General features: G+C 34.1%; 1 protein-coding gene across 1 annotated transcript in view; it reads right to left on the minus strand.

Moving 5' to 3' along the window:
• LOC114343069 (uncharacterized) overlaps positions 1–18,062 on the minus strand; it is a 452,597-nt gene that overhangs the window by 227,505 nt on the left and 207,030 nt on the right. The window lies entirely within an intron of this gene.

Raw genomic sequence — 18,062 nt, forward strand, 5'->3', positions numbered from 1 at the left:
TTGTCGATAAGTCGAAAATTGAATCGACACTAAGTCAATGTTACTGAACTCATTTTAAGGGAACATAGATGGCCCAATATCACTAATAAGTCATGTTCTCAAGTTATTCTTAAAAATAATAGATGGTCGTATAAATAAAAAAAAGGATGTGTGTGTACTTTGTACGCACGTAAGAAGTTATCGGTACTTATATTATATGATTTCAACGAAATAAATATACTTTCAACAGGTTATTTGTATTAAAGATTAAACTAATTTTTACTTACTACTTTCCAAAAATTTTTACTAAAACAATACTAAAAATAAAAAAAAGTTAGATAACACACGGAATTGAACCAGGGATCTCTCGATCTCCGGTCGAACGCGCTACCGCGAGCCAAACTCCCCTTGCTTTGACAGCTTACAATATTTCTCATCTTCTTCTTTAAGTGCCATCTCCGCGGCGGAGGTCGGCAATCATCATAGCTATTCGTATTTTAGAAATGGCTGCTCTGAAAAGTTCATTTGATGTACATCCGTACCACTCTCTCAGGTTGCGCAGCCACGATATTCTGCGTCGCCCTATGCTTCTCTTTCCTTGAATCTTTCCCTGCATAATCAATTGGAGCAAGCTGTATCTCTCTCCACGTGTAATATGTCCGAGATATTCCAATTTTCTTGTTTTGATGGTATTTAGGATTTCCATTTCTTTATTCATCCTTCTCAGAACCTCTTTGTTTGTAACGTGTTCTGTCCACGATATTTTCAGAATTCTTCTGTACACCTACAGCTCGAATGATTCTAGTTTTTTCATTGATGCAGCATTCAAGGTCCAAGCTTCCATTCCATAAAACAGAGTCGAGAAAACGTAGCACCTAGCCAACCTAACTCTTAGCTCCAACTTCAAATCTCTTGTGCAGAGCACTTTCCTCATTTTGTTAAAATTTGCTCTAGCCTTTTCTATCCTGATTTTGATTTCCTGTAAGTAATCTCCTGTGGAGTTGATCATTGTTCCAAGGTATGCATATTGATCGACTCGTTCGATATTGGATCCGTTGATGACGAGATTTTCGTTATTTCTTTGAGTTTTCGATATTCTCATAAACTTTGTCTTCTTGACATTCATTGTTAGCCCGTATTCTTCTCCAAACTCTGCTATTCTGGTCACCAGCCTCTGAAGATCCCCAATATTTTCAGCTAAGATGGCAGTGTCATCCGCATATCTAATGTTGTTAATGGGAACTCCATTTACCTTTATTCCAGCTGTTTCACCATCCAGAGCTTTTTTCGAGATCTCTTCCGAGTAGGCATTAAAAAGAACCCGCGACAACACGCATCCCTGTCTCACTCCACGTCTGATTTCAATTTCGTCCGACAGCTGATCGTTAACACGTACTTTTGCTCGTTGCTTATAGTACATATTCGATATAATCCTGAGGTCATTGTAGTCCAGCTTCCTTGATTCCAGAACATGCATTAATTGTTCATGTTGTACTTTGTCGAATGCTTTATTATAGTCAATAAAACACGCATATATATCTTGATTGACGTCCAGGCACCTTTGTATAAGTATGTTAAGTGAAAAAAGAGCTTCACGAGTTCCCAGGCCTTTGCGAAACCCAAATTGCGTATCATTAATGTCTATGTCTAGTTTATGATATATTCGGTTATGGATGACTTTCAGCAGCAACTTTAGCACATGGGACATCAAACTAATGGTGCGGTAGTCGTCACATTCTCGTGCGTTTTTCTTTTTAGGGAGGCAAATAAAGATCGACGTCAACCATTCTTTGGGTAATGTGCCTGAGCTATAAATTTTGTTCAAGAGTACCACTAAAATATCAATATGCTGCTCATCTATAATTTTTAAAAGGTCGATAGGAAGCATGTCAGGTCCTGGGCTTTTTCTGTTCTTCATTGTTTTTAACGCATGTATTATTTCTTCCGTTGTAATATATGGACCTATTTCTCCTGAAGTAAGTTCTATGTGTTCCAGGTACCCTCTTTCATCATCGAACAGTTCAGCGATGTATTCTGCCCAACGTTGTACTTTCTCATCGGTCTCTGTTATAGCGACCCCGTGTCTATCCAGAAGTTTACCAGTTAGATTTTGCTTTCTTAGTCCAGCCATTTCTTTGACTTTCTTATGTAGGTTAAATAGATCGTATCTTTTTTGTAGATCCTCGATCTCTTTGCATTTCTCTTCAAAGTGTTTTTCTTTTGCCTGCTTTATCATCTTCCTTATCTCGTGGTTAATCACCCTGTATTTATTGTCATTTTTGTTCTTATATTGTCTCCGTTGTTCCATCATATTCAGTATCTCGTCATTCATCCATTCCTCTTTTCTCCTTGTGGAAGTCTTTAGTATATCTTTACAAGGTTCTAGTATGCAATGTTTTAGTTGCTCCCAGTGCTCGTCAATGTCATTGGTGTCTATGTTCAGATCTCTACAGTTCTTATGCAGTTCGTGTTGAAGACATTCTTTTACGTTGGGTTCTTTAAGCTTGCTTATGTCTATTGTAGCTGTTCTCTGATTTCTTTTAACATTTTTAAGTGTGAGTTTAATTTTGGCGATAAGTGGGTTGTGGTCTGAGGCCACGTCTGCTGCGGGATATGCTTTCACGGCTTTAACAGCATTACGGTATCTTTCGTTTATCATAATGTAGTCTATCTGGTTCCTAACTACTTTCTCCGATGAATCTGCGGGCGATCGCCATGTATACAGTCGTCTGTTGGGTAGTTTGAAAACTGTGTTTGTGATAATGAAGTTATCAATATCAATATCAGTATATCAATATTCAACCTGTTCATCTCTTGAATTGTATTGTGCATCTTACCAGGCTGAAACATGCTCTGAACATTCCAGGTTCCAATTTTAGTATTGGACGGTCTTATTCTCTCATCTCCGCATATTTCTCATACATACTGACAAATTCAATAGAACAAGTGAAAAAATACTTTAAAATTTAAAGTAAATATACTTACTATTATTATAAAATATTTTATTCCCGAGGAAGACTATTATCCGAAGACACAAAAAATTATAATAAATAATACATTTACTAAAAACACTAATATATTCTTTTAATGACTCATTTGCGCTGATACATACATAATTTGAAAGATTAGCAACGAACTACAAACAGGCAAGTATAAAATTTAACCCTCGATCGTAAAGAAGTATAACTTTAAAAAACGGAAGAAGAAATAGATAATCGTTAGTTTTGGTTCAGAAACTGGCTAGGAACCAGAGAGGCGTAGCTACCGCCGTATCAGCCGTATCAGTTATACGGGGCCCCCGTCATTCAGGTGCCCCAACGCGGCATGTCGAAACAAAATTCTATTCAAACAATTGAACAAAATATTCTGCAATTATTTTACTATTAAAACGCTTTGAAACAGTGTACAAATATTGTTATAGTTCATTGAAAGGTTACATTTAGTGTGCATTTCTTAGAGGAGTCAATTTTATTTTTTTTAATGTGTAGGGGGGCTCAGTGAAAGCTTAAGTTCAAGTTTTTGGGGTTGAGGCCCTTGTCCCCCGGCCGCCATCTTGGAAAAAGAGGTGCAAAGGGCTTTCGCGCTGTATCTCGTAAACTAGCTACCCTATAGAAAATTTAATTTAACATAAAATGAAGCAAATTAAATTTTCTACAATTTTATATCTATTACTTTTTATCGTAAAGTGACCAACAAAAAAGTTATAAACAAAAATAAGAGAAAATTTTGTAAGAAATTTTCTTTTGGAGGTTATAACTTTTTTTACGTTCATTTCACAATAAAATAACATCATAGCGATTTTGTAGAGCATTTTTCAATAAACAATTTTCACTATAAAGTTGTTTAATTTATTATCTAGGTTTTACAGCTCTCAAAACTTGACCAAATTCTTGAATTCTCGTAGAAAAATAATGCTTTTCTATCTATATATTAGACGAGCGGCATTAACCGTTATGCCAACCACGAAAATCAAATTTAAGGTGAATAATCAATTTTGGTCTATTTTTATGTTTTCGAGGTCGCTAAATCCGAATATGAAGTTTATTTTTATCTAGAGTTGGTGGAACATGTTAAAAAAATAAATTTTATACAAAAATGCCAAAAATCAATTTTGATGATTTTTCAAATTTACCTCGCTGTATCTTTGGTCGCTGTAAATATTTCCTTTTAAAAATTTTACTGTGTCATCTTTGAAGTATGTAGATAACAATGAAATTTGTCCAAAATGTTTAAACACATTACAAAGGAGTTGTTAATTTATTAACATTTTGTCATCATATTTCGTTCGTTTTATGTTTACTTAAAAAAGTTGAGTGACAAACTTTTTAGTTTATAATTTTAACCAACACAACAATAAAATATTGTTTATGAAGAAGTTTTTTGGAAAATTTTAAGTCAAAATATATAATAGGAAAAAAGTTATGTTACTTCATATACAAGCGGCACACCCCAAAAAACGCTTATATCTCGAGATCCTGACCACGGTGTGGTGAATGGTTAATTTTTATCATATTTTATGATTTTGATATCAAAAATCGTTTTTTTTGCTCTGCTTGAATTTTGCATTTTGCGGTTGCGTCATTCTTCTTCTGAAGCGGCGAATTTTTCCTCAAACAACTTCTTGGGCCTTTTCTATATATGCTTCGAGTTATAAATTTTATAGTGGGAAGAAAGGTCAAAAACAGATTAATAATAGCATAGGAATGTTAAAATCATAATAAATTGTATGAATAAAAAATATATATATATATAGACAGAAAAGTAAGCCTAACTTTTGTTTTTGTTGTATCCCTATGAGCATTCGAGACAGAAAAGTAAGCCTAACTTTTGTTTTTATTGTATCCCTATGAGCACTCGAGAATCTGGTCAAGTTTGGAGCGCTGTAAAACCTATATAAATAAACGGAAGTAAACAATTTTATAGTGGAAATTGTTCGCTGAAAAACCCTCTACAAAATTTCTATAATGTTATTTTATTTTAAAATGAACTGCAAAAAAGTTATAACATCCAAAAGGAAACTTGTTAAAAAAAAATTACATATTTTTGGTTATATCTTTTTTGTTGGTCACTTGACGATAAAAAGTAATAAAAACAAAATTGTGGAAAATTTAATTTGCTGCATTTTATGTTCAATTAGATTTTCTGTAGGGTTGGTAGTTTACGAGATATAGCGCGAAACCCCGTTGCACCCCATTTCCAAGATGGCGACCGGGGGACAAGGATGGCGACCCCAAAAACTTGAACTTAAGCTTCTACTGATCCCCCCTACACACTAAAGAAATAAAATTGACTCCTCTAAGAAATGCAAGGTACGGCCTAAACAATGTAACATTTTAATGGACTATTAAGATATCGACATTTTCGTGTAATGGATTCTTTATTATAAACTATATTTATGTACTGTACAGGTACCTATCTATTTTCTGGCTCTTGCCGTTCTATAACAACAGAGGTTTTTTATTTCCAAGCTACTTCTGAGACATTTTAAAATGTTAATGCGAAATTGCAATATTTGTAATCGCTTAACCCTTGATAAGTTGAAACATTGAAACACTGTGTATTGTTTGCGTATATTTTCGTGTAATCTGTTCTTTATCTAATTATTGTATGTATTTATGTATATCTATTTGCCGGTCGCTCGCCCGGCCGCCGTTCAAGAACAGAGATTCTTTGTTTTCGTTCCTTTTCAATGTCCATTCGCCCTTGGCCTGAAAAAATTGAATCTGTTTTAAAAAAATGAGTCTCAATTAAAATCTGTTTTTCAACTTTGGATTATTAGAGTTTATTAGATTTATTATTATTATCTATATTTGAGTGTTATACGCTGAACTTATTAGTTCCTAAGGTTGTATTATGCAATTTGCAATTTATTTAAATTTCGCAATATACAGGGTGTTTCATTAATAATTGGAAATAATTTAACTGCAGATTCCTGGGCTCAAAATATGTATTAAGATTTAACCCAAATCACCTAGTCTGAAAATGCTTCTTACAGAAGCTAGAGTTTTTTGAAAAAGGCGTCTTGTAATTAATTTTTTTTAAATACCTCCAAAACGCTTCTTTCAAAGAAACCAAAACTGGTACGCCTAATTATCTTTCTTTTTTATCTTTAACTTTTAAGCCTTTTTGACACTAGATTATTAAATTGTGAGGCATTCTAGTAATAAAAGGTACTCTTGCTTTGTCGGTAGGATACATCGTTTTCTAGAAATGTCGATTTGAAAATTTTGTGTTTTTTAATGTGAGAAAAATTTTCAAAAAAACTATGAAAACAAAATACGAAAACTGGTATGTTTATTCCAGAGATGAATCGATTTCATCAATTGCGAATTTCTAGTACGGGTCATATGCGTCCGTTTTGAGTAGGTCAACCGTTATTTTATCGCATTATTTTTGTGTCTTTAATTTTGAAACAATTTTGACACTAGGTTATTAAATTATGAGGTATTCTAGTACTAAAAGTTACTCTTCTTTGGTCGGTAAAATACAGTTTTTTTTTTGAATTTTTTTTAAATTTTGATCAAATTCAAAAAACGAAAAAATTTCAAATCGTTTTTTCTAGAAAACGGTGTATCCTACCGACTTAAAGTAAGAGCAAGTTTTAGTGCTAGAATACCACATAATTTAATAATTTAGTGTAAAAAATGCTTAAAAGTTAAAGACAAAAAAGGTATGCGATAAAATAACCGTTGCCCTACCCAAAGAGGACTCATATGACCGGTACTAGAAATTCGCAATTTATGAAATAAATTCATCTCTGTAAGATAAATAGCCGTACCAGTTTAAGTTTTTCTAAATAGATGATGTGTTCTAGAGGTATTTAAAAAAAAACTAATTAAAAGGCACCATCTTCAAAGAGCTGCAGCTCCCTTAGGAAGCCTTTTCGGAGGTGATTTGTGTTAAACCGTAGTATTTTGAGCTAAGAAATCTACAGTTATAATATTTATAATGATTAATGAAACACCTTGTATTGCTTTATTTCATTACCTTTTATTTTGTAATAATAATGACGATTTGTGTAATTTCACTAAACTGTATTTTTTGTTGTTTTTTTCCTAGTCTTTGTACCTACGCTTTGTCTATAAAATTGTAAAATTTTCAGTGACAATAAAGTATATTTCTATTCTATTCTATTCTATTCTATTCTATTCTATTCTATTCTATTCTATTCTATTCTATTCTATTCTATTCTATTCTATTCTATTCTATTCTATTCTATTCTATTCTATTCTATTCTATTCTATTCTATTCTATTCTATTCTATTCTATTCTATTCTATTCTATTCTATTCTATTCTATTCTATTCTATTCTATTCTATTCTATTCTATTCTATTCTATTCTATTCTATTCTATTCTATTCTATTCTATTCTATTCTATTCTATTCTATTCTATTCTATTCTATTCTATTCTATTCTATTCTATTCTATTCTACTCTATTCTATTCTATACACTCGTTTTTGCTGCTTTTGTTGAACATTTTTTTAGCACTATCCCATATCAGTCGTGGAAAAGGGCCCCGCGACAAACTTTGATAGGGGGCCCCTGTGGGGCTAGCTACGCCACTGTAAAGATGCATGAATATGAACGTGGATGTGAATGTATGTTACGTTGATATTGAAAAGGCGTTTGACAAAGTAAGACCTGCAAAACTAGTCCAAATTCTAAAGAAAAAAAACATAGACAAAAGGAACCTACGAATAATAACCAACCTTTACTGGAAGCAAAGAGCACAAATTGTAATAGATAACGAACCCAGTCCAGAAATTGAAATCAGGCATGTATTATGTCGCCATTACTATTTAGTTTTAGTGTATATAGTGATGCCATTTTTTAGGAATCATTACTATCTTAAAGTGAAGGAATAACAATTAATGGAAGATCTAATAACAACTTAAGATAGGCAGACGACACTATATAGATAGGCAAAAAAACTAACAGCTTCTGTGAAGAATATAGACTAAAAATAAATATAATAAAGACCAAATGCATGATAATAACTAACAAACAAATATACAAACAAGCATACATTTGAGAAATGTACCGATAAAAAGGGTTGATATTATACATACAAATACCTAGGAACCTGGAGTTCAGACAATAATGATCAAACAACAGAAATAAGGGCTAGGATAGAAATAGTAAGAAATGCGTTTTTAAAAATAAAAATAATTATCTGCAACAAAGGCCTTAGATTAGAAATCAGAGTAAGAGCTTTCAGATGCTACTGCAATATGGACTTGAAAGCTGGACAATGAAGCAAGAACACATAAATAAGCTACAGTCACTTGAAATGTGGTCTTACAGAAGTATACTTAGAATAGGATAGCAATTACAATATCTGGGACACGTAATGAGGGGACAGCGATATTAAATGCTAAGACTGATAATACAGGGAAAGATAAGAGGTGGAAGGAGGATATTAAGAAGGATAGTGTCATGGTTTAAAGAATTTAAGAGATTGGTTTAAATACAGTTCTAGGTAGAATAAAGATTGGGAGGCGGCACTTAAAGAAGAAGAGCCTTGCCCTGTCCGAAAATTGAGCGACTTTCCCGTTACTCGTGATACAGACCAACAAACTGAGGTTTAACAACCATAAAGTGGACTAGTTTTAGCTAGAAGTGGGCTAGTTTACCCGATGATGGTCTGACTAGACCGAAACTGTTCTGGAGATTTTGTAATCTATTTAGATAATTTTAAATTTTAAAAAATATTTTACTTTTACACACAGAACGAAGTTTTTTCTTTTTCGTAAGATTTTTTAAACTATGGCATACATTTAGGTCTGGATCCCGCGTATGAAAAAAAAGTTGATTAATAGCAAGCTGAAAATTTGTTAATAGCTTAAGGGTGTCTAGTCGGATAAACTTTGATATATGAGAACACTGGAACAGGGGCAGTTTTAATTGTGGAACAGGTTAAAAATTTGGAACGGTCACACCACGAAAACGGCACATTTATTTTGTCCGACAGAACAGACTTAAACTCTCCGAACAGAGATTAAACTCTCATGCAAGAATGAGACTGCTATTTATCACCTGTCATAATTCCTGCCATTTGACATATTCTACATGTTCCACTCATTAAAACGCCCATTTGGTGATAAATAGCAGTCTGATTTTTGCATGAGAGTTTAATCTCTGTTCGGAGACTTTAAGTCTGTTCTGTCGGACAAAATAAATGTGCCGTTTTCGTGGTGTGACCGTTTTAAATTTTTAACCTGTTCCACAATTAAAACTGCCCCTGTTCCAGTGTTCCCATATATCAAAGTTTATCCGACTAGACACCCTTAAGCTATTAACAAATTTTCAGCTTGCTATTAATCAACTTTTTTTTCATACGCGGTATCCAGACCTAATTAGGGTTTTCCCTTCTAATTAAAAGATATGAATTACTGCACTTAATATCTATATCTGGTCAATGTGTCAGTGTAATTGACGGTTTATATATCCAGCCTTTATAAAACTGAACATTTATGGGAAAATAAAAGATTTAAAAAATATTATAATTAGTTGACATTTAAAACCTGTGTCAATTACTGTCTTGAAAATAATGTATGCGCACCAAATACCAACGTAAATATGAGAGCACAGAATGATATCGAAATAATTGGTTATTAGCTCATGAAGATATACAAAATAATTGCTTCTAATATGAGCATGAAATTGCATTTGTTAAGCTTCCCGTGAAGTCTTTGTGCATATAGAACAGATTGAGTCTACGTAAAGAATGGTAAAGTTTTTTGAAGGCCTAGACAAACTATTAACGAAAATCGTATTATATAGAAATAATTTAGTGATGTAATGTAACTATTTTTACAAAAATAACCTCCAAAAAATGTATTGTGCGAATAAAACTATGTACCCATTTAACACTACACAAATCTAAAATATAAAACAACATACGGAACACATTATTAAAACCAACTGTTTTAAAAAAGGTATTTTACCTAAAGAAATTTTATTGACTCTATTATTAAAACTTATTTCGGAAATATTACATTCACTAATGGGTCTGATAAAGTGCATTTTTATGTCAGGAATTATAGAGCAGACAATAGTGCAAAAATATCTATATGAATTCAATCCTTTTTTCGACTCTCCAGTTACAGTTATCGTCCTAATACCCCAGTGTTCTCTACATTACTAAAAACCTATTTATATCCCTGAATAAAATATGGGCTTTTCAACACCATATACTCATCTTTATATTTTCGTTTTGTTGAAAGTTTCTCTCGGATAAAATATATAGAAATATACATATTTGAAATCCAATATTATACTGTAGCAGATACGGGATCAGGGAAGCTGTATAGATTTTGTTGCGAAACATTTAGATAGAACGAGTAGACATGTATTCTTCGAAATTTAATTTATTTACTTTTTTGATAAAAAACAATAGAAGCAATAAAAAACAAAAATGATTTATTTTATGTTTTTGTAGGGTATGCACATAAGACTAAGAACTTTTCGATTAATATTGTATATAAACTACATTTTTATGAACGAAGCTTGAAAGAACGATCATGTACTATTAATATGTTTGATAATTCGTACAAATTGCTAAAATTTAAACTTTTTAAAAATAAATAACCATTTTCAATTTCGTTGCAAAACGAAAATACAGCCGAACCATATTCTAGTCCAATCAGAGAGTGCTGCAAGCACCTCTACCGGTTTCGAAACTTATTAGTCTCTCATCAGGAGGCACATATGCTGCTCTCCCTGATCCAACCAAAACAAATCCCAGGGTGCAGTCCCGGATTGCAACGAACGAAATGGCATAGATGCCCTAGCGGCAACTGCTAGCAAAAAGACTAAGTTTTCACTCTAATGGCATATAAAACAACATAATGCTATTCTACATCCCACGAGAATGAAAACAATGGGAACCTTATCTGGTTACACCTCCGAGGCTTCTACAATTTGCAAGCCATACGGATGCTGAGACTAAGGAAGATGAGGGAATTCTAAAATTTACAATTCACGTCCCATCTGCTCAGCTCGGTAAAGTTCCAACGAGAATGGTTCCCTTTATACTCCACACAGAGTAAATGTAAATCAAAAATAAATAACCATTTTCAATTTCGTTGCAAAACGAAAATACAGCCGAACCATATTCTAGTCCAATCAGAGAGTGCTGCAAGCACCTCTACCGGTTTCGAAACTTATTAGTCTCTCATCAGAAGGCACATATGCTGCTCTCCCTGATCCAACCAAAACAAACCCCAGCGTGCAGTCCCGGATTGCAACGAACGAAATGGCATAGATGCCCTAGCGGCAACTGATAGCAAAAAGACTGCTTGTAAATTGTAGAATTCCCTCATCTTCCTTAGTCTCAGCATCCGTATGGCTTGCAAATTGTAGAAGCCTCGGAGGTGTAACCAGAGAAGGTTCCCATTGTTTTCATTCTGGTGGGATGTAGAATAGCATTATGTTGTTTTATATGCCATTAGAGTGAAAACTTAGTCTTTTTGCTAGCAGTTGCCGCTAGGGCATCTATGCCATTTCGTTCGTTGCAATCCGGGACTGCACGCTGGGGTTTGTTTTGGTTGGATCAGGGATAAGGTTGGATCAGCAGCATAAGTGCTTCCTGATCAGAGACTAATAAGTTTCGAAACCGGTAGAGGTGCTTGCAGCACTCTTTGATTGGACTAGACTATGGTTCGGCTGTATTTTCGTTTTGCAACGAAATTGAAAACGGTTATTCATTTTTTATTTACATTTACTCTGTGTGGAGTATGAAGGGAACCATTCTCGTTGGAACTTTACCGCGCTGAGCAGATGGGACGTGAATTGTAAATTGTAGAATTCCCTCATCTTCTTTAGTCTCAGCATCCGTATGGCTTGCAAATTGTAGAAGCCTTGGAGGTGTAACCAGAGAAGGCTCCCATTGTTTTCATTCTGGTGGGATGTAGAATAGCATTATGTTGTTTTATATGCCATTAGAGTGAAAACTTAGACTTTTTTTAAAACTTTTTATTAAAGGAACAGTAAATAGCTTCTTCTTTAGTGCCATCTCTGAGACGACGATTGACAATTATAGGGCTATTTTGACCTTCGAAGCAACTGCTCTGAACAATTGTCTTAAGCTGCAATCAAACCGTTCTCTCAGGTTCTTCAACCATGAAATGCGTCTCTTTACTACGCTTCTCCTACCCTTTATTTATCCTTGAATTATGAGTCTCAAGATTTTGTATCTTTCTCCTATCATCACATGTCCGAGGTATTGTAATTTCCTTTCTTTTATTGTGTTTTCCATTTCCCTCTCTCTGCCGCTTATTCTTCATAACACTTCTATATTCGTGACTCTATCTACCCATTAAATCTTTAACACTCTTCTAAATGTCAACGTTTCAAACACATTAAGTCGATTTATTACATTTCGATTTAATATCCATGATCCTGCTCCATAGTAAAGCACACTGTGTACTTCTTCTTGTTCACGTGCCATATCAGAATTACCCAACGTTGGCGATCACCATTGCGAAGGCTTCTCGATCTTCTACAATATGGAATAATTGTCCAGCATTTGGTATCTGAGTCTATTCTCGAATGTTTTTTAACCAAGGAACTTGTTTTCTTCTTACACCTCTACGGCCCTCTATTTTGCCTTTAAGGATTAGTTGTAATATTTTATATCAACTTACCCTCACTATATGTCCCAGATAAGACTTTTTCGATATTTAACAGTCTTTAGCAGCTCTAAACAAAGACGAGATTCGGTATAGAGAGATATATCGACAAATAAGGTACGAGGTTAAGCGAGCAAAAGAGGACTGGATGGAACAAAGATGTCGTGAAATGGAAGAACTACAAAGAAAACATGACGAGTTTAATATACATAAAAAGCTTAAAGAAATTACCTACACTCAGAGAAAAAGAACTCCTTACTTTATGAGAAACTCCAAAGGTAAAATAATTCTCGACTTGGATGAAAAAAAGGAAGAATGGACTAACTATATAAAAGAGCTCTTCTTGGATACGAGGCCACCACTTAACACCACAAAGTATACGAATACTGGTCCTAGCATTTTAAAAGCGGAAGTAGAGAAAGCCATCAAACAGAGCAAAAATGGGAAATCTCCAGGCCCTGACCAAGTACCATCAGACTGGCTCAAACTTCTGGATGACGACAATGTCTCACAACTAACAAACATTTATAACCATAATATACGAGACTGGAATGATGCCACAGATATGGTTAGAGTCTACATTTATTCCACTCCCAAAAAAACCTAATACATCATCATGTAAAGACTTTAGACTAATTAGTCTCATGAGCCACTCTCTCAAGCTACTTCTTAAGATAATGCGATACTTCTCAAGCGATATGATCCCTTGGACCTACCTAACCGATCCTGAGAGCCTACAGCAGAGGAAGCTACGCCTTCAGCAGCGTCCAGCCATTGTGTTCTGTGCCAGTTTTAGTTTTAGTTTTCGTGCTCGCGTAACAGTGTATGTGCGCATCTCACCGGTAAACAAGGTAATGTGTGTGTGTCGTGATGCTTTGGTCACTGGACCTTACATCTCTTTGCCATTTAGTCCTGTCGCCAGAGGGAGTACAACGGCCTCCTGTATTCAGATGGACTTACCCAAGTTTTTTTTATGTATTTTGACCTGTAGAACACGAATTTTTTGGGTAACAGTTGATCCGGATGTCGATAAGATTGTTATAAACCAAGAAGTTGAGGAATCACATAACAGCGATTTCTCGCAAAACAAAACATTTTTTTGTATTTTTTGGGCCATTTTAACCAAAAAATGTTCCTACAAATTTTTTCGTAGGATGCATAGTTTTCGTGATAAACGAGGTTGAACTTTCAAAAAATCGAAAAATTGGAATTTTTGAACCCGAAAAACTTTTGATTAAAAAATAAAATAGCAATTCTGCTTACCGCATTTGAAAGTTCAAGTCAAATTATATCGGTTTTAATTATTTGTATTGCCAAAAATGTATTATTTTATTGTTAAAACAAAGCTATAAACACCTAGTGCTTGAGTGATGTTTCAATGATTTCTCATTTAAAATCGAACGAGTACGTAGAGGAGGTAAAAGTGCAAGCGGGGCTATTTCTAAGTAGCATGCAATAAAACGCATGTATTAGGCACGGGAAACAGTATGTGTTTATAGCTTTTTTTAACAATCAAAAAATAAATTTGTAGCAATACAAATATTCAAAACAGATATAATTTGACTTAAACTTTTAAAGGCGGTAAGCAGAATTGCTATTTTATTTTTTATTCAAACGTTATTCGGGTTCAAAAATTGCAATTTTTCCATTTTTTGAAAGTTCAACCGCGTTTATCTCGAAAACTATGCATCCTACGAAAAAACTTGTAGGAACATTTTTTGGTTAGAATGACCCAAAAAATACAAAAAAATGTTTTGTTTTGCGAGAAATCGCTGTTATGTAATTCCTCAACTTCTTTGTTTATAACAATGTTATCGACATCCGGATCAACTGTTACCCAAAAAATTCGTGTTCTACGGGTCAAAATACATAAAAAAAACTTGGGTAAGTCCATCTGAATTAAGAAGGCCGTTGTACCCCCCCTGGCGACAGGACTAATTGTAAAGACAAACAATTTTACTTATTTCATTGTAAAACAGATTGTAAAAAAACTTGGATGTTAATAAAAAAAAAAAAAAAAAAATATGCAGACGACACCGCGATCATGGCTGAAAACATCGAAGATCTTCAATTCCTTATAGATCGAGTCACTAGAGAATGCTCCAATAACGGACTTAACATAAATGCAACAAAGACAAAGTTACTTGTGGTTAGTAAACAAGACGTCGGCCCTATGCAACTAATTGTCAGTGATGAATCAATAACAAAAGTTAACCATTTTAAATACCTAGGATGTTGGATAAACGAGACACTAAATCCGGATGAAGAAATTAAAACTCGTATAGAAATTGCAAGAGGAGCATTTATGAAACTTAGATCTATTCTGAGCAACTCTCAGCTGAACTTACAACTAAGAATCAAGTTCCTAAAATGTTATGTGTATCCTGTATTACTATATGGATGTGAAACCTGGATCATGAAGGTTAACATGATGAACAAATTAGAAGCCTTTGAGATGTGGTCATACCGTAGAATGCTCAGAATATCTTGAGTTCAACGCATTTCTAACAGAGAAGTCTTAAACAGAGTAGGTCAAGGCGAAGGTGACTTAATGAAGATGATAAAAAAGAGAAAACTTGAATATCTGGGGCATATAATGAGAGGTAGCAGATACAGGATGCTGCAGTTAATACTCAATGGAAAGATCGACGGAAAAAGAGAAATTGGTCGAAAGAAACATTCATGGCTCCGAGACCTTCGTCAATGGACTGGCTTATCGGCAGATCAATTGTTACATGCCGCACAAGATCGAGAACGATATCGGCAAATTGTTATGGAAGCTACTCACGCCTAAAAATTTGAGCACGGTACTTAAAGAAGAAGAAGCAGCTCTATATCTTTGTTGACCCTCCTTAGTACTTCTTCATTAGTTTTCCTTGCTGTCCAAGGTATCTTCAGGATTCGTCTATGAATCCACATTTCCAGTGTTCAATTTTGTTCATGATCGATACTTTTAGCGTCCACACTTCTGCACTATACAAAAGTACGGACCAAACATAGCACTTAACCATTCTTTGTCTTAGTTTTAAACTGAGATGATTATTGCAAAGAAATGACTTCCTTTTCATAAAAGTAGTTTTAGTCATTGCTACTCTACGTTTTATTTCTATGTCTGGATCAAGTTGGTCCGTTATCACAGTTCCCAAATATGTCATTTTGTGACTCCGTTTAATTGAAGCTTTGCATCGGGATGTGAGTCACGACTAAACACTAAAAATTTGGTTTTGTTTTAGTTTATTTTAATGCCCATTTCCTCTTCTACCTCATGAATACGATCAAGCAGAATTTGGAGACCTTCAATATACTATCTGACAGAATTACAATATCGTCTGCATATCTAATCACATTAAGTAGTTCGCCGTTGATTTTTATTCCATATGGCTGTCTCTCAAGTGCCTTTTTAAATAACTGGTCCGAGTAAATATTGAACAATGTTGGCGACAAAATGCACCATTGTCTGACCCCTCGTTCTATGGAGATTTCATCGGTGTAGGTATCTCCAATTTTTAAGATAGCAGTTTGATTTCAGTACAAATTTTTAATGACACTCCTAATGACGACCCTTGTCATCTATTCCGATATGTTTTAGTATTTGCATTAATTTTACATGCTGTTCACTCCGGTGTTATATATTGAATTAAAAAGTCTTACTACTACTTTTATGTTATTATCCTCTATTATTTTCAGCAACTCAGTTGGTGTATCATCTGGACCACAAGATTTCCTAATTTTAGCATTATTTATAGCGTGTTCTACCTCGCATTTCATAATTTCTGGGCCGTCAGTACAATTTTGGTAGAATTCGGCTACATTATTCCTATCATCTTCAAACAACTCTGATATACAGGGTGTCCAGAAACTATACCGACAAGCGAAGACAGGAGATTCCTCAGATAATTTTAAGACAATTTAACCCAATTCACCTAGTCCGAAAATGCTTCCTAAGGGAGCCAGAGCTCTTTGAAGATGGCGTCATGTAATTAGTTTTTCTTAAATACCTCCAGAACGCTTCCATTTAGAAAAACAAAAATTGGTATGCATATTTACTTTCCAGAAATGAATCAACTCCATCCTTTGTGAATTTCTAGTATCGGTCATAGGCGTCCGTTTTGGGTAGGGCAACGGTTATTTTATCGCATAACTTTTTTGTCCTTAACTTTTAAGCATTTTTCACACTGGATTATTAAATTGTGAGGTATTATAGTACTAAAAGCTACTCTTGCTTTAAGTCGGTAGGATACACCGTTTTCTAGAAAAATCGATTTGAAAGTTTTTCGTTTGTGGAATTTGAAAAAAAAAAATTGAAAAATTAAAAAAAAAACGATGTATTTTACTAACTTAAAGCAAGAGTAACTTTTGGTACTCGAATAAATCATAATTTAATAATCTAGTCTCAAAAATGCTTAAAAATTAAAGACAAAAAGTTATGCTAGAAAATAACTGTTGACCTACCCAAAATGAACGCCTATGACCGGTACTAGAAATTCACAATTAATGAAATCGATTCATCTCTGGAATATAAATAAATGTACCAGTTATCGTCTTTCTAAATTCTGCTGCCATTCTTTTCTTATTTCGTGCTCATTTACAATAATTTTGTTATTATTGTCAACGAGTACAGAGGGAACTCGTTTTTTAAATATGTTACTTACATATTTCTTTTAGTTTTTCGTGCACACGTCGCACCTTTCTCTCATCCATTTTTCTTTCGCTAATTTGATCTGCTTTTTTATTTTTCTCTGCAGGTGTCTATATTCTGTTTCATTAAATTTCATCAGTCGACGTTGTTCCATCAATTTCAAGATGTCGTCTGTCATTCATTTATTTTTCTTGATTAAGTTTTTTCTATAATCATTGTTTGAGAAGATTTCGTTAACTTGGTTTTTAAATTTACTCCATAGTTCTTCTGGATTTTCTAGTTGTTCTCCGATGTCTTTTATTCTATTGTTAAATTCTTTTTTAATGTTATGTTTTATGTTTATATCGTTAAAGTTAAGTACATTGGTTTTTGGTTTTTGTCGCTGAATTCGTTTTAATCTTAGTTTAATATCTGCTATAAGTGGTTGATGATCAGATCCAATATACCCTGTACATTGTGATATGTACACTGTGTACATAACATTTAATTAGCCTTATTCTGAGGGCCAATGTCAAATCTTTGCTGCATACAATCTTTTTCATGTTCACGAAGCTGGCGCGAACTTTTTAATAGGGCTTTTCATTCACAGTCATTTGTTTCGAGCTTGTGTCATATGTCGTATATTCCGTATAATGATGCATGGAGAAAAGAATATAACCCAGACCTATGTTTTGTCTCAAAAGATACCAATGACAGACCACTAACAACTGCGAGAAGTGTCCTTGCAGACTTCCCACATACTCAACATCGTCCGGTGCTTATCACCATCGGAATATCAATTCCAATAATTAGATCATATCCTCGACCCAG

The sequence above is a fragment of the Diabrotica virgifera genome, chromosome 6 (genome assembly GCF_917563875.1).
Source record: "Diabrotica virgifera virgifera chromosome 6, PGI_DIABVI_V3a".
NCBI lineage: Eukaryota > Metazoa > Arthropoda > Insecta > Coleoptera > Chrysomelidae > Diabrotica > Diabrotica virgifera.